The sequence below is a fragment of the Bufo gargarizans genome, chromosome 4 (genome assembly GCF_014858855.1).
Source record: "Bufo gargarizans isolate SCDJY-AF-19 chromosome 4, ASM1485885v1, whole genome shotgun sequence".
Taxonomy (NCBI): Eukaryota; Metazoa; Chordata; class Amphibia; order Anura; family Bufonidae; genus Bufo; species Bufo gargarizans.
In genome coordinates, this window is record NC_058083.1 from 534,673,995 (window position 1) to 534,688,841 (window position 14,847).

General features: G+C 46.9%; 1 protein-coding gene across 3 annotated transcripts in view; it reads right to left on the bottom strand.

The window, feature by feature from the left end:
• Positions 1-9,690, bottom strand: part of LOC122934759 (gastrula zinc finger protein XlCGF26.1-like) — a 45,140-nt gene extending 35,450 nt beyond the window's left edge. For all 3 annotated transcript variants that reach the window (XM_044290450.1, XM_044290449.1, XM_044290451.1), the window contains exon 1: positions 9,589-9,690. The gene's annotated coding sequence lies outside the window, so the exon portion shown is untranslated. The remainder of the gene's footprint in view (positions 1-9,588) is intronic.
• Between the last annotated feature and the right edge of the window lie 5,157 nt (positions 9,691-14,847).

Sequence of the window (14,847 nt, forward strand, 5' to 3'; positions counted from 1 at the left end):
TTGCTACCTGTTTGGCGTGAAAACAGGTTGGTGCTGCTATGGTCAAGGACTCTTTGAGGCAGAATTGCAGTATGGTGTGAATTACCACCAACACCGCAAGGTAACTTTTTGCTTGATTATGACTGCTTGGTTTGTCACTTGCCTGAAGTGTGAATAAAACACTGAACTTTTTGATCCAAACAACTTGTTGTTGCCTCTATACTGCGTCTGCTAATCCTGTCTACCAGAGCGAAACCCCACACTGTGTAAATGGTCTTTAAGGCCGTTTTTAGAACCAATTGAAGTCAATAAGGCTAATCACATGGAAGTTTTTTCAATGGGGCCAGCAGAAAATGAGGGATGAGCAAGGACTGCACCACATTTGTATTTTGCAGATCTGTGATTTGCAGACCACAAAAGTGATATGGTCGTGCGAATGATCTCTAAGATAAAAAACAAAACAAAAAAAAAACTAACTAGACTTACCGGTAACTCTGTTTCCTTGAGTCCACCATGACAGCTTAACCATGATATTGACCCCTTGACCTTTGTAGGGGCAGTAACACAGAGAGTTTAAAAGGCCACCACCCACTCTCACCTAATTACCAAGTGGTTGCAGCCCTAAATTTTTATTTTTTGTTTAATTTTTAATTCTTGTATTACTTCATGTAACACCCCAGAGTTGTGTTACTAAACTCTTCTACCCCGCTACAATCTGTTAAGAGCCTTAACCTTGTCATATAATGTAATTTTGCATTTCACAAATGTGCATAAACCTTGTTAAATCTAATCATTGCTGTAATTTTCATGTTCACCAACAGGTGGCAGCAATGTTCTGGGAAGGACTTAGGTTTAGTTTAGTACATCTAGGCTGTAATAGTTCATTCCAGTTTAGCTTGCCCCTGTGAGCAGAGTGGGCTGTGCCCATATCCTGCCTCATGGGTGGAGAAGGAAGTTAGAGGCAGTGTGCCAGCCACCCCTGTTGGGGAAGGCTGTGTGTTAGTCTTCAGGAGTCCCCCTGCATAGGGAAGAAAGCCAGGATCTTGTCTCGGCTGAGACATTGATCACCATCCCCAGCCTGAGCCCTGCAGTCTCGGTTGGATGAAGCAAGCAGACAAACTCCAGAATTCCAGGAAGAAAGCATACCATGTGAAGATAACTGTGAGTAGAGTCCAGAGACCCAGGAGAAGCCATATTCCTCCTCAGCTAGTCAGTCCCCAGACAGCAGAAGATAGAAAGTGCAGAAGCCAAATTCCTGCCACAGTATAGAGCTACAAAGCAGACTTCCTTTCCTGCAAGCTCCAGGTTGATAGAGCAGAAGATAAATTCCTGCCAACCATTGCCAATACCTGCTGGGACCTAAGACTAAAGCTGTATCTTGCTTGGACAAAGTTACAATCAGTAAAGACAAGTTTGAACTTCACCCAAGGTCTGGATCTCAATTTCTGCAGCAAAATCCCTCTGTTATTCCTACTAGCACTATACTCAATTTACTGCAAGTGAGCCAGGATCCAGGAGTCCAGCCATACCCAGGTAGGAGACACTGTTGACACAATTGCCACTACCATACAGAGACATTGCACCACTCTGGCATTCCTAACCTGGTGCGGGAGTTATAACACCTTGGAGGGCCCTGTGACAGTACCCTGCGCACGCTGCGATTGGCGTCACAAACAAAACTATAGACTATCACCTACACCTGACCCAGCCATTGCATAATTTAGCGTCAGAGTGCATACCCCAGTCCAGCTCATTGCATTCATACTCTAGCCCCTCTTATAACCTCAGGGGGGGAATTTACAAGCCGTCATGGTGGACTCAAGGAAACAGAATTACCGGTAAGTCTAATTATGGTTTTTCCATTTCGTCCACCATGACGAAGGCTACTTTCACACTGCCGTTTTGAATTCTATTTGTGAGATCCGTTTCAGGGATCTCACAAATGGTTCAAAACGGATCAGTTCAGCCCCAATGCATTCTGAATGGATAAGGATCCGTTCAGAATACATCAGTTTGGCTCCGTTCCGCCTCCATTCCGATCTGGATGCGAAGCAGCGCTTTGGTGTCCGCCTGGCGATGCGGAGCCAAACGGATCCGTCCTGACTTACAATGTAAGTCAATGGGGACGGATCCGTTTTCACTGACACAATATGGTGCAATTGAAAACGGATCCGTCCCCCATCGACTTTCAATGTAAGTCAGGACGGATCTGTTTTGACTTAGACTTTTTTTAAAAGAATAATGCAAAAGGATCCGTTCTGAACGGATACAAGCGTTTGCATTATAGGTGCGGATCCGTCTGTGCAGATACCAGACGGATACGCACCTAACGCAGGTGTGAAAGTAGCCCTAACCATGAGAAATTATGAATGTATTTACATTAGACCAGGTGGCGGCCCTACAGATTTTGTCTAGGGAAACGCCCACTCTTTCAGCCCATAAAGAAGCCATTGCTCTTGTGGAATAGGCTCTTATATTTGTGGAACTAGTGAGGCCTGACATTTGGTAACTGCATGATATAGTTGACTTAATCCAACGACCTACAGAAGCCTTGGATGCTTTTCTACCCTTGTTTTGACCAGCAAACTGAATAAGGAGATTGTCATCCCTTCTAAAAAAAAATGTTGTCGCCAGGTATTCTATAATAGTCTCCCTGACATCCAGGAGTTGGAATTGTTCTTCAGATAAATTCTTTACATCTTCAGGAAAAGAAGGGAGGACAATTTCTTGGTCTCTATGAAAATCAATGACGGCTTTCGAAAGAAAACCCGGATCCAGTTCCAAAACTATCCTGTCCGGAAAGATAGAGAGATAGGGCTCTCGGCAGGAGAGAGACTGAATCTTTCCCAGGCGTCTAGCTGATGTTATAGCTATTAAAAACGCAGCTTTGAAAGTAAGATGTTTAATTGAAATGTCCTGTAAGGGAGTAAATGGAGATTTCATTAGACCCTTCAAGACCAGGTTTAAATCCCACTGGGGAATCCTTGGGGTTATAAATGGCCTTAATCTAGAAGCAACTCTTACAAATCTTCTTATCCACCTATGGCTGGCTAGATCTGTATCATAGAATGCCCCCAAAGCAGATATCTGTACCTTTAGTGTACTGAGTCTGAGGCCCATATCTAGCCCCCTCTAGAGAAAATCTAAAATCTTCTCGATACTTGGGGTAGAATTTATTGGTGAATCTTGTGCAAGCCAACTGCAGTATTTTCTCCAGATTTTTAGATAGATTGCAGAAGTAACTCTTTGCCTGATGGATTTTAGTGTATTAATAACCTTTTCTGAAAGACCTTTACTCTCTGAGAGCTCGCGTTCAGGATCCATGCTGATAATTTGAACAGGCTGGGATCTTGGTGAAGGATGAGACCCTGTGATAGAATGTCCTTCTGGAGAGGTATTTTCCATGGATCTTCCAGAGTTAATTCCTTTAGGATGGGGAACCAATTTCTCTTCGGCCAATAGGGAACCACCAGTATTACTGTTACAGGATCAGTTGTTATTTTCTGCAGTACTCGAGGGATTAGGGCCCAGGGAGAAAAAGCGTAAGCGAGGTTCCAGGTCCACCTAACTGAAAAGGCGTTGACTGCCCATGGCTCTTCTTTGGGGTTTAGAGAACAAAAACTGCCCACTTTCGCGTTGTTGTTTTTTTTACGCGAATAGGTCTATTTGAGGGACTACCTTTGCTCCCCATCCCATACCGCTTGCATCTGTCATGATCTGGATTTTTTAACCAGGTTACGTCCCTTGACAGATTCTTCTTTTCCATCCATCAGTTTAAATCTGTTTTTACGCGAAGGGGGATGGTTATCTTTTTCTCTAGGGAAGACTGTTTTCTGTCCCAGTTCCCTAATATCCAGGACTGAGTTATCCTGGTATGGGCCTGGCACCATGTCACTGCGGTGATGCACGAGGTCATCATTCCCAGAAGGCTCATGGCACTCCTGATAGAACATCGACTTTGGGATCGGAAACTCTTTATCTTTACCTTGAAGAATACCAACTTTTCTTGTGGTAGAGATGACATCTGGGTAATAAAATTTAGCATCACCCCTAGGAATTTCATTTGAGTAGATAGTGCTACACAAGACTTTTTCCGATTTATTAACCAGCCCAAATCTGTGAACTTGTGAATCAGGTAATCCGTTTGACTGGATGTTTCTAGTTCTGAGTTTTAATCCCTCTGTCCTGAGAGGGGAGATCATTTCCACCACCAATTTTGTGAACACCCTTGGGGCGGAAGATATCCCGAAGGGAAAGGCAGTGAACTGAAAATGATTTACCACACTGGCGTTGTCTATTAATGCAAATCTGAGGTATTTTTTAGAATTTTTGTGTATGGGGACGTCATGAAGGCTCAGTTTTTGATTAAAGGGATAATGGAAGAGATAGACTCCATTTTTAATTTTCTGTAGGTAATGGCTTTGTTTAACTCTTTTAGATTTATAATGGTATGGGAAGACCCATCTGGTTTTTGGACTAAAAAAATGTTTAAATAATAACCTTTTCTAGTTCGGGAACTTTCTTTACCACTTTTTAGTCTATTAAATCTAAGACTCCCTGCCAAATTTTTCCTAACACGCTCTGGCTGTGGGAGGTTATCCAGAAATTCTTGGGAGGAGTTAAGGAGAATTCTATCCTGTATCCGTTTTCTATGATGTCCAAAGCCCAGGGGCTCCGGGTCATGGATTCCCACTGGGACAGAAAACTTCTCAACCTTCCCCCAACTTTGGCGTCATTCTTTATCGGATTGTTTATTTTGGTGGATTAAGGAGGAAACCCCTGCCTTTCCCCCATTTTTGATATCTCCACCTCCCCGATTTTCCTTTGCCCCTGTAGGATCTAGACTGAGGGTTAAAGGCACGAAAGGGCTTCTTTTTACTCTCTTCAGGAAACCCTTTCTTTTTGTCAGCTGCTTTTTTAAGAATAGAGTCTAAGGCCAGACTGAAAATGTAGTGTCCAGAAAAAGCAATAGAGCATAACTTAGAACATCTAAAGCTATCTCCCCCCCCAAGACTTCAACCACAATGCTCTTCTCGCTGAATTAGAGAGAGCCGCAAGGATTCAGCTGAGGCATCCGCCAAGAATGCTGTGTCTGAACTGAGAAGGGAAATACAGTTTAGGATTTTCTCTCTAAGAGTCATGTTTTTAATATGGTTTTCTAATTCGCTGATCCAAAAATACAGTCATTTCCATAAATATTGTGACATCGACACAATTCTAACATCGACACAGCTCTATACACCACCACAATAGATTTGAAATAAAAGATGTGCTTTAACTGCAGACTGTCAGCTTTAAATTGAGGGTATTTACATCCAAATCAGGTGAACGGTGTAGGAATTACAACAGTTTGCATATGTGCCTCCCACTTGTTACAAGGCCAAAAGTAATGGGACAATTGTCTTCTCAGCTGTTCCATGGCCAGGTGTGTGTTATTCCCTCATTATCCCTATTACAATGAGCAGATAAAAGTTCCAGAGTTAATTTCAAGTGTGCTATTTGCATTTGGAATCTGTTGCTGTCAACTCTCAAGATGAGATCCAAAGAGCTGTCACTATCAGTGAAGCCATCATTAGGCTGAAATAAACACAACAAACCCATCAGAAGGATAGCAAAAACATTAGGCGTGGCCAAAACAACAGTTTGGAACATTCTTAAAAAGAAGGAACGCACCGGTGAGCTCAGTAACACCAAAAGACCCGGAAGACCACGGAAAACAACTGTGGTGGATGACCGAAGAATTCTTTCCCTGATGAAGAAAACACCCTTCACAATAGTTGGCCAGATCAAGAACACTCTCCAGGAGGTAGGTGTGTGTATGTCAAAGTCAACAATCAAGAGAAGACTTCACCAGAGTGAATACAGAGGGTTCAACACAAGATGTCAACCATTGGTGAGCCTCAAAAACAAGAAGGCCAAATTAGAGTTTGCCAAACGACATCTAAAAAAGCCTTCACAGTTGTGGAACAACATCCTATGGACAGATGAGACCAAGAACAAGGTGTACCAGAGTGATGAGAAGAGAAGAGTATGGAGAAGGAAAGGAACTGCTTATAATCCTAAGCATACCTCCTCATTAGTAAAGCATGGTGGTGGTAGTGTCATGGCGTGGGCATGTATGGCTGCCAATGGAACTGGAGCTCTTGTATTTATAATGATGTGACTGCTGACAAAAGCAGCAGGATGAATTCTGAAGTGTTTCGGGCAATATTATCTGCTCATATTCAGCCGAATGCTTCAGAACTCATTGGATGGCGCTTCACAGTGCAGATGGACAATGACCCAAAGCATACTGCAAAAGCAACCAAAGAGTTTTTTAAGGGAAAAAAGTGGAATGCTATGCAATGGCCAAGTCAATCACCTAACCTGAATCCGATTGAGCATGCATTTCACTTGCTGAAGACAAAACTGAAGGGAAAATGCCCCAAGAACAAGCAGGAACTGAAGACAGTTGCAGTAGAGGCCTGGCAGAGCATCACCAGGGATGAAACCCAGCGTCTGGTGATGCCTATGCGTTCCAGACGTTGGGTTTAAATCTGGGCTCTTTCACTCCCTATAAGAGAGGAGCAACCAGGTATCAGGAGACCATACAAATTAAGCATCTCAGAGTGATACATTTTCTCCCCAGAGGGAAACTTACGGTTGGAGTACCAGAGGGGGGGGGGGGGGGGTCTGTAGGATCCATCTGGCCTGCAAGGGCATCAGGAGCTGACATCCTATTCCGGAGGAGGAACACCACACTGGAAGCAGTGGTGTCTTGTTTGAATCTGCCACTTTTACAGCAGGCGCCGCTGACGTCATCAGTGCGCGCATGTGGGTTCCAAGCTCCGCCCCCTGCAGGACGAGAACAGAGCACATCGCTGCAGCTACGGGCTGGGGTTGGCATGCAGCGTGTTCTGTAGTGCGCGGTCAGCTTCCACAGAAAAAAGGAAGGAGGACCATGCGCATGGGGAGAGATAACAGGCCCCCGCTGTACAGGAACGAGATCTACTCCAGTATATCCTTCATTGTCCAGCTTTAGAATAAACTGCAGGTGGGCAGAGGAAAAGGGGGGGAAAAAACACACAGGTATTTAAAATGAAAAAATCTTCACCTCCCACAGGAGGTCTCTCTGTGAGGTGCCCCAAAGGGACAGGAAACACTGAGGGTGAGAGTGGGTGGTGGCCTTTGAAACTCGCCATGTTCCTGCCCCTACAGAGATCAAGGGGTCAATCTCATAGTTAAGCTGTCATGGTGGACGAAATGGAAATATATATATACATAAGAAGCTATATAATATCTCTATACTGTGGGTGATAGTGTAAAATGGGTGTATGTAATATATATATATATATATATATATATACAGTACAGGCCAAAAGTTTGGACACACCTTCTCATTCAAAGAGTTTTCATTATTTTCATGACTATGAAAATTGTAGATTCACACTGAAGGCATCAAAACTATGAATTAACACATGTGAAATAATATACATAACAAAAAAGTGTGAAACAACTGAAAATATGTCATATTCTAGGTTCTTCAAAGTAGCCACCTTTTGCTTTTATTACTGCTTTACACACTCTTGGCATTCTCTTGATGAGCTTCAAGAGGTAGTCACCTGAAATGGTCTTCCAACAGTCTTGAAGGAGTTCCCAGAGATGCTTAGCACTTGTTGGCCCTTTTGCCGTCACTCTGCGGTCCAGCTCACCCCAAACCATCTCAGTTAGGTTCAGGTCCGGTGACTGTGGAGGCCAGGTCATCTGGCGCAGCACCCCATCACTCTCCTTCATGGTCAAATAGCCTTTACACAGCCTGGAGGTGTGTTTGGGGTCATTGTCCTGTTGAAAAATAAATGATGGTCCAACTAAACGCAAACCGGATGGAATAGCATGCCGCTGCAAGATGCTGTGGTAGCCATGCTGGTTCAGTATGCCTTCAATTTTGAATAAATCCCCAACAGTGTCACCAGCAAAGCACCCCCACACCATAACACCTCCTCCTCCATGCTTCACGGTGGGAACCAGGCATGTAGAGTCCATCCGTTCACCTTTTCTGCGTACAGATTTCCACTGGTCTAATGTCCATTCCTTGTGTTCTTTAACACAAACAAGTCTCTTCTGCTTGTTGCCTGTCCTTAGCAGTGGTTTCCTAGCAGATATTCTACCATGAAGGCCTGATTCACACAGTCTCCTCTTAACAGTTGTTCTAGAGATGTGTCTGCTGCTAGAACTGTGTGTGGCATTGACCTGGTCTCTAATCTGAGCGGCTGTTAACCTGCGATTCCTGAGGCTGGTGACTCGGGTGAACTTATCCTCCGCAGCAGAGGTGACTCTTGGTCTTCCTTTCCTGGGGCGGTCTGCATGTGAGCCAGTTTCTTTGTAGTGCTTGATGGTTTTTGTGACTGCACTTGGGGACACTTTTAAAGTTTTTCAAATTTTTCGGACTGACTGACCTTCATTTCTTAAAGTAATGATGGCCACTCGTTTTTCTTTACTTAGCTGCTTTTTTCTTGCCATAATACAAATTCTAACAGTCTATTCAGTAGGACTATCAGCTGTGTATCCACCTGACTTCTCCACAACGCAACTGATGGTCCCAACCCCATTTATAAGGCAAGAAATCCCACTTATTGAACCTGACAGGGCACACCTGTGAAGTGGAGACCATTTCAGGTGACTACCTCTTGAAGCTCATCAAGAGAATGCCAAGAGAGTGCAAAGCAGTAATCAAAGCAAAAGGTGGCTACTTTGAAGAACCTAGAATATGACATATTTTCAGCTGTTTCACACTTTTTTGTTATGTATATAATTCCACATGTGTTAATTCATAGTTTTGATGCCTTCAGTGTGAATCTACAATTTTCATAGTCATGAAAATAAAGAAAACTCTTTGAATGAGAAGGTATGTCCAAACTTTTGGTCTGTACTATATATATACATGAGAAGCTATATAATATCTCTATACTGTGCGGTGATGAGTGAGGAGAAGTCCTGTCCGCCATGTACACAGGCATGTATTCACAGACGCCGCGTGTCCGCCATGTACAGACGCCGCGTGTGCACTTATCTACATACTACTGTGCAGACAATCCCCGGTCACGGCCGTCATCTTTGAGTCACCGATCTCATCCCATTTCTAGGGACATTCCCCTCACACTGAGGTTCTATCACCAGGAGAAGACATCACTGTGTGAACTGTGGGGTCCGGGGACCAGGATGGGACTGACGGGGGCAGCCCCGGTTCAGCGCGGCCTCCCCTCCACAGTTCCTGCTCATTAGAGCTCCGGCCTCCGCTGTGCAGGGACAGTGAGGAGAGGACACAGCGCTGCAGCCCCTTCATCTAGAAGAGGTTGTCCCCACCGATCACACACTGACTCCATATCCTAGTGATATCACAGAACAGTGTGTGATGGAAGACCCCTCTAATCCAGGAGAACAGCCGCTCTTACAGGGGTCTGGGGGTCTCCTAATATTCCAGGGGGAGAGCAGACATGTCTGAGGAGAACTCCCCTCCTGTGAGCAGAGACTCTCTATGGCCGGTGCTGCCCCCTGCTGGCTGGACCTGCTATATATCACCTATAGAACCGCTCCATTCTAATAAACCCAGAACCAAGACCAATAACTGACCTGCAGATCTCACCTCGGTAGATGCTAGAGTGGAGTTGTGAGAAGGAGGTCTGTGATGTTTCTGGTCACATGCTCCTTCATGGTCACAAATGTGGGAAGTGCTGACAAACCCGGACTGCAGGAGCTTGTGGAAGGAGGAGGGGCAGTGTGTAAGCTGCCTAGTGAGGGAGGACGAGCTGCAGTCCTGGAGTACACAGAGCTTCACGGGGAGCAGGGGAGGGGGCATGTGGTGTATTCTGGAGACATGAGGGTGCAGATCTGGGGGGGGGGGACTTTATGGGGTGTAAATCTGTGAGGGGGGCATGTGGTGTATTCTGGAGACATGAGGGTGCAGATCTGGGGGGGCTTTATGGGGTGTAAATCTGTGAGGGGGGCATGTGGTGTATTCTGGAGACATGAGGGTGCAGATCTGGGGGGGCTTTATGGGGTGTAAATCTGTGAGGGGGGCATGTGGTGTATTCTGGAGACATGAGGGTGCAGATCTAGGGGGTTTTATGGGGTGTAAATCTGTGAGGGGGCATGTGGTGTATTCTGGAGACGTGAGGGTGCAGATCTGGGGGGGGGACTTTATGGGGTGTAAATCTGTGAGGGGGGCATGTGGTGTATTCTGGAGACATGAGGGTGCAGATCTGGGGGGGGGGACTTTATGGGGTGTAAATCTGTGAGGGGGGCATGTGGTGTATTCTGGAGACATGAGGGTGCAGATCTGGGGGGGCTTTATGGGGTGTAAATCTGTGAGGGGGGCATGTGGTGTATTCTGGAGACATGAGGGTGCAGATCTGGGGGGGGGGACTTTATGGGGTGTAAATCTGTGAGGGGGGCATGTGGTGTATTCTGGAGACATGAGGGTGCAGATCTGGGGGGCTTTATGGGGTGTAAATCTGTGAGGGGGGCATGTGGTGTATTCTGGAGACATGAGGGTGCAGATCTGGGGGGGGGGACTTTATGGGGTGTAAATCTGTGAGGGGGGCATGTGGTGTATTCTGGAGACATGAGGGTGCAGATCTGGGGGGGCTTTATGGGCTGTAAATCTGTGAGGGGGGCATGTGGTGTATTCTGGAGACATGAGGGTGCAGATCTAGGGGGGTTTTATGGGGTGTAAATCTGTGAGGGGGCATGTGGTGTATTCTGGAGACATGAGGGTGCAGATCTGAGGGGGAACTTTATGGGGTGTAAATCTGTGAGGGGGGCATGTGGTGTATTCTGGAGACATGAGGGTGCAGATCTAGGGGAGGGTTTATGGGGTGTAAATCTGTGAGGGGGCATGTGGTGTATTCTGGAGACATGAGGGTGCAGATCTAAGGGGGCTTTATGGGGTGTAAATCTGTGAGGGGGCATGTGGTGTATTCTGGAGACATGAGGGTGCAGATCTAGGGGGGGAGGGGGCTTTATGGAGTGTAAATCTGTGAGGGGGGCATGTGGTGTATTCTGGAGACATGAGGGTGCAGATCTGGGGGGGGGGGCTTTATGGGGTGTAAATCTGTGAGGAGGGCATGTGGTGTATTCTGGAGACATGAGGGTGCAGATCTGGGGGGGGGGGGGGGCTTTATGGGGTATAAATATGTGGGGGGGGGCATGTGGTGTATTCTGGAGACATGAGGGTGCAGATCTGGGGGGGGGGGCTTTATGGGGTGTAAATCTGTGAGGGGGGAATGTGGTGTATTCTGGAGACATGAGGGTGCAGATCTAGGGGGGGGGGGGCTTTATGGGGTGTAAATCTGTGAGGGGGGCATGTGGTGTATTCTGGAGACATGAGGGTGCAGATCTGGGGGGGGGGGGGCTTTATGGGGTATAAATCTGTGAGAGGGGCATGTGGTGTATTCTGAAGACATGAGGGTGCAGATCTAGGGGGGGGCTTTATGGGGTGTAAATCTGTGAGGGGGGAATGTGGTGTATTCTGGAGACATGAGGGTGCAGATCTAGGGGGGCTTTATGGGGTGTAAATCTGTGAGGAGGGGGCATGTGGTGTATTCTGGAGACATGAGGGTGCAGATCTGGGGGGGGGGGTGGCTTTATGGAGTGTAAATCTGTGAGGGGGCATGTGGTGTATTCTGGAGACATGAGGGTGCAGATCTAGGGGGGAGGGGGCTTTATGGAGTGTAAATCTGTGAGGGGGGCATGTGGTGTATTCTGGAGACATGAGGGTGCAGATCTGGGGGGGGGGGGGGCTTTATGGGGTGTAAATCTGTGAGGAGGGCATGTGGTGTATTCTGGAGACATGAGGGTGCAGATCTGGGAGGGGCTTTATGGGGTGTAAATCTGTGAGGGGGCATGTGGTGTATTCTGGAGACGTGAGGGTGCAGATCTGGGGGGGGCTTTATGGGGTGTAAATTTGTGAGGGGGGCATGTGGTGTATTCTGGAGACATGAGGGTGCAGATCTGAGGGGGCTTTATGGGGTGTAAATCTGTGAGGAGGGCATGTGGTGTATTCTGGAGACATGAGGGTGCAGATCTAGGGGGGGCTTTATGGGGTGTAAATCTGTGAGGGGGGCATGTGGTGTATTCTGGAGACATGAGGGTGCAGATCTGGGGGGGGGGCTTTATGGAGTGTAAATCTGTGAGGGGGGCATGTGGTGTATTCTGGAGACATGAGGGTGCAGATCTGGGGGGGGGGGCTTTATGGGGTATAAATATGTGAGGGGGCATGTGGTGTATTCTGGAGACATGAGGGTGCTGATCTGGGGGGGCTTCATGGGGTGTAAATCTGTGAGGCGGGCATGTGGTGTATTCTGGAGACATGAGGGTGCAGATCTAGGGGGGGGGGCTTTATAGGCTGTAAATCTGTGAGGGGGTGTGAGGGCAATTGCACAATTACCCCTGTGTCTATGATTATGGGTTCCGAATTCAAATAGCGTAATGTTTACAGAGAAGTCCGATACACGCAATGGTTGTAATCAGTAATCTATTTTATTATAAATTAGCAGACAATCTTATAGTGTTAGGCAATACAATTGCAGTGTTTGTGAGAGGGGAGGCAAGGCCCTACAGCCTATTTATACCTGCAGGCACACAGCCACAGGTGCGGTACATCGGCGTTACAAGCACTTCCGGTTCGGCTGGGTCACTATCTGGGTGATTCTGGGTGTGCTAGTGGCGGTTCGGCAGTGAAGCATTTTTCCACAGCAAGGCGCTGTTACTCCTGGTTGGACGAAGGCTGCTGGGGCTTGCTGGCAGCCTGCAACATGTTACGATCGAGGCTGTTATCCGGGGGGCAGGGTTGGCGGGGGCTACTTTCATTTTCGTAACTGTCTCGAGGGGCGCGCACTGGGCTCACAGCCGGCGTGCTCGGCCCTTCCCAGTGCGTGTCGCAGCGGTCGGGGTGTGCGGGCGCCACCCGCTGGTCATTTTTTGCTGCGCAGCTCAGCAGCTTCGCCAGCACATCCAAGTGCTGCTCGTTATGTTCTCCACGTTTAGCTGGATGTTGCTGGGGGTCCTTTTGGTTAAAAAATAATAATAATCAAGTTGGTTTTTCCTTAATTTCCGGTAGTACAGTCAGCTACACTAGGTGTGCGCTGCAGTCCTATCCCTATCTTGTCTTCCTGTAATCAAAGGTAGGTATGGTAGGGGCCTTGTTTGCCATACTATGGGCAGGGGGTTAGGCTGTGTTTTTCATCACAGGTGTGCCTTTTTTCCACCTCATGCACAGGCACTAGACTTCCTGTTGGCACTTCTAGTAGTTCTACAGTTCATGTATGGGGGTAGTTGGTACCTGCAGACAGTCATAGCATTTCCATTAAGGTATATGTCCAAAAAACAACACTGGTCCAGTCACGGTTACAGGCATGTTTTTAGAACATTTCAGGGGCCAGTGTGCCGTTCTGCCACATACAGGCCCACAATTGCGCGCTAGTCAGGGCACAGCTTGGAGGCCTGTCTCTGTTGCTGGAAAAAAATAAATAAATTTGTATGCAAGGTCTGTCAAGACTACAGACTCGATTTTAAGTCCTGTCACAACTACAGGCAATGGGGCTATGTCTGTCACGACTACAGACCCAATGTCAAGACCTGTCACAACTTCAGGCAACGGGGCTATGTCTGTCATGACTTTACTAGTCCTGTCACGACTACAGGATCGGGGTATAGTGTTGCACGACTGTAGGTTTAAGTGTTACGCACGGTTGTAGGTGGCGGTTCTCTATACTTCATTTATAATAAGGTGTTGGTATGGTTATTCAGGGTGGCACAGTGTTTGTTGTTTGGGGTGCTAGCTGGTCACCTGATTTAGCTCTTTTAGTAGGGAGATGTCTCAAGAGTTTCTTGCCGAGGGCTCTTCCTCCTCTCGCGACAGTGGTGATCTACAATCAGTACAAGACAGTATGCCTTCATTGAGGTTATGGACCATCCCGAAGTTCACGGCAGAATTGTCTAAAAGAGGAATTCCGTTCTCAACCTCAGCTAGAAAGGCAGAGCTTTACAGATTCGGCTTCACCAAGCCAGGAAGTGATTTCCATGAATACCATCCAGACGTCACCAACTCCTACACGCTGTCATTAACACGATGGCTTCTTCAATGTCTGACATTCAGGCTAGACTGGACACAGTCGAAGCCAGTACTGCTGCTTCTGGTTTGATGGGGCAGACACCGGCAATAGCCACTATTCCTCAGTGTAATGTTCCTGTTGGCTTCAGTCCTACTCCCATTATTGCACCGTCTCATTTCATACCCGCTAGCATACGACAAGACATCCTTGCAGGGAGAGATGTCAATCTGGCATCTCTTCTCATAGCTACTCATGAGGTCCCAGATAACAAAACCATAACTTGCGGTGAGGTCTCGGTGATATTAAAGTCTAGGGACTTTAGATTGAATAGGAAGCTCACTATTGCTGAATTTGTGTTGGCTTTTAGCTTGTATCGGGATGTAGTTTGTACGCTTAGCCCACTTAGGAGGGAGGAGTTAGACCTCTATATGTATAAAGTCGTAGACTTGGGGTATAAATATGGTGGTACTGCTTTCTACCACTATCACCGCTCATTTTAGGCTAAGGCAGCAGCCGCTCTTGCACAGTGTCAGCATACGGTCGATTGTTCCATCATTGACACAGAGCTATTTTGTTGCCATTTTGCGGGTCTTAAGGCCCCAACCTGTACGGTATGTAACTCCTACGCTCATACTGCTGGCTGGTGTTCCAATATTAGCCACGCAACAGAACCTGTCCAGCCTGCTGCGGTTCCAGACCCATCAGTTAGCAGGGTGGTCTCCGGAGTGGATAAGTCGGGTCAATCAAATCTAGGCAAGTCGAAAATTTGTAACAATTT